Source organism: Crotalus tigris, unplaced genomic scaffold, assembly GCF_016545835.1.
Source record: "Crotalus tigris isolate CLP2741 ecotype Arizona unplaced genomic scaffold, ASM1654583v1 scf7180000020264.354078, whole genome shotgun sequence".
NCBI lineage: Eukaryota > Metazoa > Chordata > Lepidosauria > Squamata > Viperidae > Crotalus > Crotalus tigris.
Window position 1 is genome coordinate 123713 of NW_024097935.1, and position 12818 is coordinate 136530.

A 12818-nucleotide genomic window follows, 5' to 3' on the forward strand; every position below is an offset into this window, starting at 1 on the left:
GTAGCTTTCCAAACTGCCATCTTTCTAATAAACATCAATTTCCTACAAAGAATACTCAACTAGCTTTATAATATTAACAGCTGCCAGGATACTCTGTGCTTCTCAATGGAAAGTTAGTACAATTTCATCAGTAGAAGAATGGCAAACTAACTAGAACCAGAATATTTTAAAAATGGAATATTGAGTGTGTCTGAACTCAGCAAAATAACTTTATTCCTAAGTGGCTTGCAGATGGGAAAGTTCCAGTTGATGTTTTTTTTTTTTCTCAACAGAACTGCATCAGGGAAAAATTACATAAGAGCATATTCCATCTTTAAAGATGTAGAAGAGTTCTCAAGTAGTAGCCTTAAAATATTAGCCTTGTGAAAGATGAGTGATAAAAAAATAGCATCTTTGAGAAAGTTTAAACAATTACATTTGAGACAATTGCTTGATGCATCAGATCTAATTTATCTTGTTTCTTTCCTGGAACTCAGATTAAGGGACATGTCAGTGCCATCACTACTGTCCAAAATAAGCAAAGAGTTAAGCAACACCCAATTGACCTCACCAACACTTTTTCTCAGTATTGTAGATAGAGCCAGCCCACAGCAGCACAAATGAGTCTTATTTTTCCACAATCTTCTATTTATTGACAAGACAAAAACGTAATGGGGAGAAAATGTCATACAGTACATTGCCATATAATGCAATGAGAAGCTAGGCACATATACTGTATGTCAAATGACTATTCTGCTCCTTGGTTCTTACCAGTAAGTTTTAAAAAGGCTCTGAATGAGCCTAGTAAACTTTAAATATTTGAGATGTGATAATTTTAATTTAACTTGTACTGAATTATCCCTAGATAATCTATGTTTGTATTGCAGAATTCTCAATATATAATAGCATCAATAGAAAACAGCAAGGCTTTTCTATTGACCATAGAATCAGTTGTGGTCTTCCAAACGTCATTTTCTTCACATAATATTGATTTAACTTTGCATTGTATAGTCTGAACTTTATATATGACCGAAAGAAGATTAGCATAGGTAAGTAAGAAAGAAAAGAAAATCATTTTGATGAAATTCTGCCATATCTGTAAAAAGATAGCATCATAACTAGTTTCTATACTTCTGTTATTAATAATTGCATAATTCTAGCATGCTGTTTTTACTGTTGAATATGGATAATTGAATGTGCCCTACTGTATGGAATATATGAAGACATTTTAAATCCCACACTTCATTGAAGATCAAATTATTATTAAACATCCAGACAAAAATTCTCTGTAAAGAATTTGATAATTTCCATTAAATTGAGCAAAGGAGTGGGAGGAGTACTTGTGACTCATATTTTCCTTAAAAATCATTTTTCATATTTTTCTGAACTACTATATTCAGATCCAGGTATTGTTTGACAAAGCCACAGTCATCTGACTGCAAAGAACTGAAAAGCAGTTGTGTAGGCTGCATGGCTAGCTCTATATACCCTAAACTAGTTAACTTCCTTCCTGCACAATGGAAAACATTATCCTGTGGCCAGTGTTGAACTCAACTCAATAACCAGTTCTACCCATGTAATGAGATGGTGAATTATCTTTTTATGTCAGGCTGCAAAATAAGTTGAACCACTGCTATTCTTGACCAATATTCCTTATGAAATATAAGTCCAGAAATATTCCTTAGATCTTTAGTAATTTCAACTCAAAGGCATTAAGACAGTTGAAACAGTAGTAGCATTGTACCTCTTCTAGCGCTCCAACCCAAAGAAATGCAAACATACGGGGAGAAGGGAAATTAAAAAAATAACCCTTGCCTCAGCATCACCACATGAAAATGGAATTCTTGCTAGAGGATCATTCCAAGGGAAAAATTAATTGGCATGGAGAATGGACATGTGGTGTACTATCGATGTGAATTTTCTGTTGTATGGTATTCTGTCCCTGTTTAGGGTAATAATAAGAATATATATACTAACAAATTAATGATAAATTCAAGAAAATAAGTGTCTCTTCCCTTGACCTTTTGTAAAATTACAGATTGCAATCTAACTAAGATTCTGAGACCATGCTTGCTGAAAAATACAGTGTTTGTGCAATGCATTTGAAGAACTCTTTTTCAAAATCGATCAAAAGTGCCCGTGCATGCTTTTTCCTTCACAGGCTATTAGTGACTTAGAATCTCTCAGGACTCAGCCTAAGTAAGTCATATTGATTTCATTCTTCACTGTTGCACGTACAAGAATTTCCTTTGCTGAGTAGAATGAGCTAGATAGTTTGCACTTACAATAGTAAATAATACAACAAACTTCCTTCCAGTAGTGATGCCTGGATAATGGATAGCTTCTTTCACAGTGACACTAGACTTTGATCCAAATTGTGAGAATAATAAAATAACCTATTGAAGTGTTCTTAATCTTTTATTATGGAACTTTTCAGTTAAAGTCAGTGCATCCTGCATTTTCATCTCAAGCCCTTAATTCCCTCTTCTTAATCTAACTTTTTCGTATCTTCTAACCAGTCACCTATAGCACATCCATCTCCCCAGTGTTTTGAATCCGATTGCATGATTGCATGAATTTATATGCTAGCTACATTGTTCCTGAACCTAATGCTCTTTAGACTGGTGAGGTTGCCTGAGCACTATGGGGACTAAATTCTAATACATTGAAAGTGTACCAATTCAATATCAATTAATTAAGGACTATTTTCAAATATCTCCCACAGCTGAGTATGAAATTTCTACAAGAGGATTTTATTTTATTTATGAATAGAATAATATTGATTTGCAAGGCATTGTTTAATTTCCATTGATCATATATAGCATATATACCCTGATTTCCTTCCAAAGTAATAGGTGACAAAGGCTAAAGGATTTTATACATCTTGATGCTGCCCTTGGACAATGTTAGAATGCAGTAGGGAGGAAACAGTACTTTAATGTCAGTATAGCTAAAGATGAGTTAAGGTTCTCTTACTCATGGGTTAGGGTTGAGATGAAGACAATGCCATAGAAAAAGGGCAGGAAAAAAGTGATTTCAGAGTGTATTTATGCCATTACGCAAGGAAAGACTCTCTTTATACCTTTATTTCAAAGCCATCAACTAATTATTTTTCTGATACTGCTTTCTAACTGCTTGTTGCTTCCTGGGTCTTGCCAGAGAAATATCAAGTGGTTTTCCACAGCCTGGTACTTCAGTTCTCTCCATCTCCCAGAACACATCATCTGAAGCTGCTCTGGATTATTGTTAGCATAAGGTGAACCCACAATATTGTTTTGCTTCTAATTCCTACAACATTACATCTACTGGTTTTACCATTTCTTTTACAATTATATTTATGAGGAGGGTAACCTTGTATAATGATAAAAAAATGTATTCATTGATATATACTTTGCTATATGTTTCTGGGAGTGGGGTGAAAAAAAGACAGTGAAAAGGACAAATTGTCATATTAATTCAGATCTGGAATTCTTCCCATGTCTGACTTGGAAAACAACCAAACCATAGCAGACTTTGTTTGGGAGGAAAATATAAATTAACACTCCCTCCAATAATCCTTATTGAACAAGGGATTATACTTCTTGGGGTCTCAACCTTCATTGCAAAGTCCAAGAGTATCTAAATGATATATAAAATTACAAAAAAAAGGTATAGGTCAGCTTTCTTTTTTGAGTTGCTGTAATCAATCACTTGAACTCTAAAAATATTGTGCCATCTATCAGTGTACTTAGGTTACAGCTATAAACAAGCATTGAGTTGCTAGAACTGACATAGTTCCCCCCTCCCAGTGCTAACTCGCCTAAGCTGGGCTCTTATGTTATAATGAAAATGAACAAGTATATGTTCCAGAGTGCAGGTTGTTCACCCCTTGTGGTTCTTGTTTTAGTCTGGGTTCTCTATATCGCTCAGTTCCTGGTGGACCCATTAAGAAATAACAGAGAATGAAAAGGGAAAAGGGTGAGTTATAATATGTGGTTAGCAGAGAGCAGAGAAGTATAATGTATAATAAATAAAACCTGAGCTAATGTTTGATAGACCTAGAGATTGCTGAACAAACATACCTAAATAATTATCCCAGTCTGTTTACTTACCAAAACACACATATCCACATGTATTCCTGATTGTAATCACTTCAAAATTAATGTCCAAACTGCAGCCCTGCATACATTAAATAATGGGCAGACTACAATGGAGCCCCTTTGTACAGCCCTATTCTTTTATTAGATGATTGATTGTAGTTTTTGAAATCTATATGTATTTTGTTGAATGTGTTTGTGACTAATTCCTTTCACTTTGTTTTGTTTGCAGTTAATTCTCCTATTACAGTCCCTATAGATGTTCTGTATGCAACTCCACTTCTTCAATTGGCATTCGCTATTGCTTAAGAATAGCTTTCATAATATTAAAAACTATTCTTCTTAAGCAATGAGTTTTATTGATCACTGTGACCCAGGTGACTAACAAGTCTGGGAGGGGTGAAGTGTCCAAGAATATAGCTTTATAGATATATCTAGGAATTGTCAGGATTGAAGCTGATGAGACAGGAATCTTTCATTCTCATGCCAGAGAAAGCTGTCTGGTCAATAAGAATCAGATGACATAAGTATTCAAGTCTGGAAATAAATAGTCATATGACCATTGATTTAAAACCTGGGAAGAAGAGGAACATAATTTAAACTTGGGAAGTAACATATATTTAGACAGAATTCCAGTAGATGGTGTTAGACTGAAAATGTTTTTGTATGTCTGGCTTCCGAATTCTCTGCATTAAATCTACTTATTTAATCTTCTTGTAGTTGGAATGCAAATCAGGAGAGAATTTAATTGCCTTACTTAGTATAGAAACAGTTTTCAAGAAGTTTGACCAGTAAGGCTAAGTTGCCTGTGGCTGGCCTTGTATCTTACTTTACAAAGGAGACTCCATTTGAAAGGCAATCAAAAGACAATCTTTTATCTCAGTGTTTCTCAACCGTGACAACTTGAAGAGGTATGGACTTCAATTCCCAGAATTCCCCAGCCAGCACAGCTGGCTGGGGAATTCTGGGAGTTGAAGTCCATACCTCTTCAAGTTGCCGAGGTTGAGAAACACTGCTTTTATCTGAAGGACAACAGAATAACAGAGTTGGAAGGGACCCTGGAGGGGGACCCTAAAGATGAATGAACAATGACATTTTAAATTGAAATATGTGATTTCATATTTTTTTTTACTTTATTACTTGTTTTCCCTTCTATACATTAGAAGACAATAGGGTGAATGCCAAATGCATAAATTCAAACACTATGTGAACATTCTACTACATTGAGGTTATATTTACTGGAAATGCCTACTTGTGCCTTTATAAGGATACCGTAGACTGCAGAGGACTTATTGTAATGTGGAAAGAGAAAATGCACACTATAGTATCCTAGAACACTTTTTATTTTAAAGAAAGAAAAAATAAGAATATTCTTTTAATGGTATGGAAGTAAGACTTTGAGAAGACAACAATGCATTAAAGTGTTGAGACAAAATAACAGTGGCTATATAATTACTCAAGCATTTGCTTGTCCTTCTAAGCATCATTACAAACTACCGTAATTAATTTTGGCACATTCGGTGGTTGATTTATGATTCCCTACACCAAGCTGTTATGAATGTATGTGCATCAAATGTACATCCCACAAGTGGGAGATGATTCTTGGACATACATGGTATATATCTAACTTGCCTGTTCTGCTGGATGTAAAAAAAGGTTTAGTCTTTTTAAAACAGTGGTTCTCAACCTGTCAGTCGGGACCCCATTTGGGGTCAAACGACTATTTCACGGGGGTCGCCAAACAACGCAGTCTGCCATTTTTTCCCCCTTTTCCTTAGCTGTGCTACTCCCTTTTATTCTATTGGCTTTTGAAAGCCAATAGAATAGACTCTCTTGAATAGAGTCTAATTCTATTGGCTTTCAAAAGCCAATAGGAATTGTCCAGGCTGTCTCTGCCCCGCTGAGCCCGCCAAAAGTCCCATTCTGCAAACGGTGCTGCACCAGTTGAGTAGTCCTCGACTTACGACCAGTTGGGGGTCACGGCATTAAAAAGGTTGAGAACCACTGTTTTAAAACAAAATATGGAAGGAGTCTGTCAAGAAACAGAGCTATCCTTTCCCTAGCTTTTTGCATTTTTCTTTCTTAACTAATTTGCAAGCTTGCTATACTGCCACATCTTGGCAGCTCTAAAATCACCTTCTTTCACGTTGACCAGTTCTATTTCAATATTTAAAATTACAAAGGATTTTCACATTTGACGTTTTTAAAATGAAGTTTTATTCTGTTTACTTCTTGAGAGATTGGTTTATTTCAAAAGAGGAAGGAAGGGCTGAATCCTTTAGTCATCGCTGTTCTATGATACATAGCCAGGAGGTGGTACTCCAAAAATTATTCCAGCTTTTGCATGTTGGCTTTTTAATTGCCAGAAGGAAAAGCATAGCTCTCTTACATAGTGGGTATGGATAATGAAGGGGAGCTGAAATAACCCTGGGAAAAAAGTTGTGGCAACAAGATCTGACCTCCAGCCTCCTACCATATGAGTCTCAGAAAATTAAGTTAGTTCAAAAAAACCTTGGTTCAAAGGAAGATATTAAAGGATCACAGCCATCAAATCAAAATATAATTATTTGGTTGCTCCTTTCCAGGTTGTATCAATCTAGATAATGTAATTTTTAAACATGTTTTATGAAGGTTGCTGCATGAATCAGCAAACTATGGTGTATTCATGAAATCATTGATAAAGAAGCCATGGTTTAACATAACTTGCAATCCCTATCCTATCCCATTGCAAACAATGCATGAAAAACTCCTATTGTAGAGTGATAGTTTTTCCATCATTTTTTGAATAGTTATAATTGCCTGGTATCATCTGACATTTGCATTCCCTAATCACTAGATGAAATTGAAGCAGCTTTTCTATAGGCTGTATTCAACAGACGTTAGAAAAAATCCTTAGCAATAGCATTTTGTTGAAATACTTAAAATGCAGGAGTTTTTAAAAATGAGAAAAAAGGAGTGAATTAGAATTCAAACAGATAAGAGCAGCATGAAAAATTTTGAAAAGACAGCTAAAACTATTTCTGACATAGCTATTAGGTGCCAAAACCAATCTCTACCTGCCTCCCTTTTTTAGAAATAGAGTTATTTCCCCTAATACCTAAGTATCTTTTTCTTCTCTGCAAACCAAGCTAGAATCCACCTCAAGCTGTTTTCTTTTTCTTTCTTTCTTTCTTTCTTTCTTTCTTTCTTTCTTTCTTTCTTTCTTTCTTTCTTTCTTTCTTTCTTTCTCTCTCTCTCTCTCTCTCTCTCTCTCTCTCTCTCTCTCTCTCTCTCTTTCTTTCTTTCTTTCTTTCTTTCAACTTTCAGGTTATCTTCATTTGGCTCCTTTTGAAAATGCATACAAGAATACAATTTGTCACTGTGGTCCTTTTTTGAATCATTTTTTGTTTTTCAATAGTACTGTAGGTAGTCTCACTATGCAAAATAAAAACACAACGTATTGGCATTCCAACTGGAAATCTTATGAGATTTTGTTATTCTCTCCTCAAATCTTACCAGAATTCGGGGGGGGGGGGAAGCAAACTTCCTTTTACCAGCCTGACTACAATCTATTTGGAATGGTGCAAATTAACATGCAACGGTGTTATAAAATTAATGCAAACAAATGCAGACCAGCTATTCCACAGAGACACATTTGCTTTATCTGATGCACGATCAGAGATATGGTCACATCATTAATAAGTAGGAAATGCAAGTTCAAAATTGTATGGATCATTCAACTAAAACTGTGCTAGGACTAAAATGGCCCTTCTGTCAATGTGAACATCTGGAAGCAGTTCCATTGTACACAGTGTAATAAAAGCTGCTTCGATGAGTAACAACTCTGAAAGATTCTTTTCAACTTTTGTTTTATGTTTTCTAGGTATTCTGTTCTAGGAAGCTAGAAACAGATGGTTTAAAATGTATGCATTTTTAAAAAGAGAGTATTCATTATGCCGAATGAAAATTCTTTTAAATACTCTCTTTTATTTTTGAACATTCAAATACTATTTAGATTCCCAGTAAAAGGACTACAATAGAGGAATCATTGGGTTGCAGGCATAAAATTATGCTAGACTCTAGATGGTAAGAGAGAACTATTTGAACATTTTTAGGAAATGACTAGATGGAATCAACTGCATATTTTGTAAGACCTGCTATGTGATTAAGAAACAATTTTCCTAGGGACATCTGTTAAATTTAGTATCCTATATTTAGGATATATCTCCCAGGTGAAGGCATCCATTCAATTCTTCTAACACCTTTCTGGTTAGTCTTAATCTAATAATAGTGCCATTATGTTACCTATAGGGCATTCAATCTAGACATCTACTCCCACCCTGCAATGGGTGTTTCTATGTCTGTTTGTTCTAGCAGAAAATAATTTTATCCCTCTACAAGATAATTATATCTGCAGCAAGGGATGTTACTCAAGGAACTGTTGTGCCAACATTCACAAAACTCTATGCTCTGTAAACTTCCAATCTGTAGTTTCTATTATAGGGAGTCTAGCTATACAAAATAAAAACACAACGTATTGGCATTCTAACTGGAAAGCTTGTGAGATTTTGATGTTCTCTCTTCAAGTCTTACTAGAATTTAGAAAGGGACACCAAAATGTGTAGACATGATGTTTAATTATTTTTAAATTAATGCTTATTTAATTTGTGGATCTAATGGGCTCCATCTAAGGGAGTTACTTATATCATGGTGCCTATGGGCACTGCATTACTGACATTTGGTTTATATAGTGGTTTTCAAAATCTTTTATTGATTATGTAGTAGACTTCATAATGGAGATGTTGAGAATGACTGAGCTGTAGAACTATGAAGAAGCAGAAAGCTATTAAAAGGAGAAGAGGTTGATGTGTTTTTTAGAAATTTAGATAATACAGGACTGTTGAAAAATCCCAAACTCTGATACACTCTCACTTGTGACTAACTGCCTTATACCAATGACAAGACTTTCTTCAGAATAAATATGCCTAGGATCAGCATAATTGTAAGTTGGAAGTACAAATCAAGGGTCCAAGTATTGTGGAGATTATATACTCATCTGCTTTTTAGCTTTCTACAGACTGATAAAACTTCCTAATTCTATCATTTTCCTGCACAAAGAAAGAAGCAGAAATAATTTTTAATATTAAGAAAGTTGAGGAGTTGGTTGGTATGTATTGCAGAAAGTATCCCCCAAACTAAGCAACCTGGTGACAGATGGTGCATAAGATGAAGAGGAAGGGGTGTTCAGAGTCCCCTTGCCATGTCCTGCCACACACGTAATGTTGGGTCACACAGGAAAAGAAGCCAGAGAATTTTCCAGTCATTGCCCTGAAAGTACCCTGAGTTAAATCTGTATGTACAGCACCACTGTGGGGATAGTGCAGTTTATGTCATCACACTTTTCTGCCAACTCAGCAACAGAAGGAATGTGCATTAACACTACTAGTAGAAACTGCCGTTTATCTCTCATCAATGTTACAAACTGCTGAGTTGAGTGATTGCAAAATGTTTTGATGAGATGCTGGCAGCAAAAGAAGTTTCTCTTTTGGATAAATAGCAGTTGATGAGGTTTTTATTGGTACCTTAATCCAAGTGGAGCAATACTACCCCTAACCCCATCCCCACTTCCTATGTATCATTGTATTGGCCTTATTTTCAGCAATTCAATTTAAGAGACAATATTATTTTCATGTAGAAGCTGCTGTTGTTTTTTTAATGACATGTGCTGGCCAGAGAAGGTAATTTTGACCCACCCACCCCCCTGCTTTTTTTTTATCATTCCTCCTAAAACTGTGTTGCTATTATTTCTAAATTTCACTGCCGTTCTCTTTTTCTTCTATTATGCTTCATGCACTGATTAATATAAAATAAAATTGATAATGATTAACCTAAATGAAGTTTTGACATTTTTGCTCATCATCTGTTATTAGGAGTTAGCCAAGTTTATTTTGCTGCTTTGTGTTTTGTACCCTGGCAAGGCAGCCTTCTTGTCAGCTTCAGTTCAATGAACAGGTCACAGGAATTATAATCTAAGAATGTGGTTTTGAAGTGCTTATTTCCATACAGATGCATCAAATATATAGTGGGTGTTTCCTTACTTAACATAAAAGGGAACTTATTTTCTCTCTTGGGTTTTAAAGGGAAGCTATGGGAATTGGATATGATATGAACAAGGTCTGTTCCCAAATCACAGTTTAAAATGACAGAGGAACCACTTGCTGCTGCCATACTTGGGGAATCTGGCAATAGGACATTTAGTTTCATACATTTACATATACCGTATATGCTGGCGTATAAGGCGACTTCCGCAAGCGCTAAAATCAGCGCCAAAGACGGGGGTCGTCTTATACGCCGAGTCATCTTATACGCCAGAAATACTGGTAGTTTCCGGCGTATAAGACGAAGTTCTAGGAATGCGGCTCAGCGACAAAGACGGGGGTCGCCTTATACGCCGGGTCGCCTTGTACGCCGGCATATATGGTAAATCTTCTTGAGCTCTATTTTTGTCTTGTGACAGAGATAGGCCTAAATCCAATTTACTAAAGCAAGGGTGTAAAGGTGTAGGTCTATAAATATGTTGTGTATTGTAAGGTTTTCCACTTAGCCTCACAATTGCCCCAGCATTACTCAGGAATTTAAAAGAGCCAAAGAAACTCCTGAGCTGAGGTTTCAGCAAGCAAACAACTTTTATTTTGATTAAAATAGAGTTGGGTGACCCCATCTCTCTTCGTGGCTGGTAGAGAGATGAAAGCAACAACCAGGAAAGATGTCTTCCACTTTTTATACCTTTCCAGAACAAAGAGATCTGATCTTGGTACTAGGCATAAGATGGCACAAAAAAAATAATTCCTAGATGATGACTCATACACAGCAACCCAGGCTCCATCCGTAACTCCTTTTCCCCCTCCCCTTACATTCCTCTTTTCATATAAGCAATCACCTATACCTAAAGCATAAAACATTTGCTTCTATATAACTAATTTCCCAATCTAAAATATCTACAAAGCTGCTTGCACATAAATATGTGTGTGTGTGTGTGTGTGTGTGTGTGTGTGTGTGTGTCTGTTTTCTGAGGTTTTCGCGGGTATGTAGGTCTTTGGTTATTTGGGTTTTCTCCCGCGTAAAATTGGAAGTGTCTTGGCGACGTTTCGACAAAGTCCCATTCGTCATCTTCAGGCTGGTGTTTTTGGACAGATACCAAATTAGTATAATTACAGAGATGTAATATAATTTTAGCAACTTTACATAATTATGTGACTTTGGCTTTCAAATGTTTATAGAAAGTATTACATTAAGCCTTGATCTGATGTCTCTGACATGATACCCTCAGTTACCAACATGCATTTATATACCTCCATTGGAATTGCTAGGGTTCCTGCCCAATTTAGCTTTTTAAAAATTCATTTAATACATTAAAGGGGAAGCTGATTATAGAGAAAAGAAACAATGTCCACATTACTTATAACGATCTGGGATCCATTTCTGCCCCCTAAGTATTCTAAGAAATCCAAAATGAGGAATTGTATCCACTTACTTAGTTGGTATCAGAACTGCCTCCTAAAAGTAAACTGATGTGTAGTAAGCAGCATCCTCATCTGTCTGTCTTCCAGTAAGTGAAGACATAAAATGGGAGTCATTAACTGTGAGCAATCTAAAAACGCTCTAACATATTCAGGCATGCTCACTGGCCCTAAATGATTGTGGACTTCAGCTTCAAGTTTGAAGCTATATGCCTGTTTTTTCTCCTACAGCTAGTTCTCATATATGGCACCATTCTGAACTTTTTTAAAAATAACCCTAACTTCTGCACTTATGGGAGTACGTACAATAAGAATAGAAAAAAAAGGTATAAATAGATTACCATAGACACGGAAAAAAAGATTGGAGAAATGAAGGGAGAACCGAGCATATGGAAAAGATAGATATATAGACCTAAGTGGAAATGTTTCTGATCCTATACCTTTTTTGATTTCCTCCCCCACAATTATAGTAATCTTCAATTCAAGATCCCTCCCCCTTAACTAACAATTACATCTTTTCCAAAAATATTTTTGGAGTAACTCAGGGGTGTCAAACTACTGGCCCGTGGCCCGGATGCATCATGCCAAAACCGCGGCCACCCCATTGCCAGCAATGGAAAAAAAGTCATTATATGTTGTGGCACATCACGTGTCGGGACACATCACATGACAGTTTGACACCCCTGGAGTAACTGAAGAACTTTATCAATCAACATTGTATTGTGTTTTGAAAATATTTTCTGGAGATAGGTAGACGTGAATTCCACAGAAAATAAAAAGTATCCTGGAATTATACAAATTTAAAAATGTTTATCTTATTCCAAAAAGTCTATCTGTGTCTTTATATATCTTATTCATATACAGTGCAGTAATCTGGCCTCACGTGATCACTTTTTGGAACTTTCTGACAAACAAAGTCAGTGGGAAAACCAGATTCACTTAACAATTGTTATTAGTAACTTAATAACTTTACCGATTCCCTTAACAACTTTGCAAGAAAGGTCATAAAATGGGGCAAAATTCACTTAGCAAATGTCTCATTTTGCAACAAAAATTTTGGACTCAAATGTGATCATAGGTTGAGGACTACCTGCATTTGAAAATGTTATTGTAACTTTAGAACAGAAGTCACTACAGAGTATGTGCAAATATGCATAATGACTACATGTTCCCTTGACATTACAGCACTCCAAATTGAAATCAATGATTAAAGAGTAATGTTGTATGAGAATAAAACAGGAGATTCTCATTCTACTCTATAAAG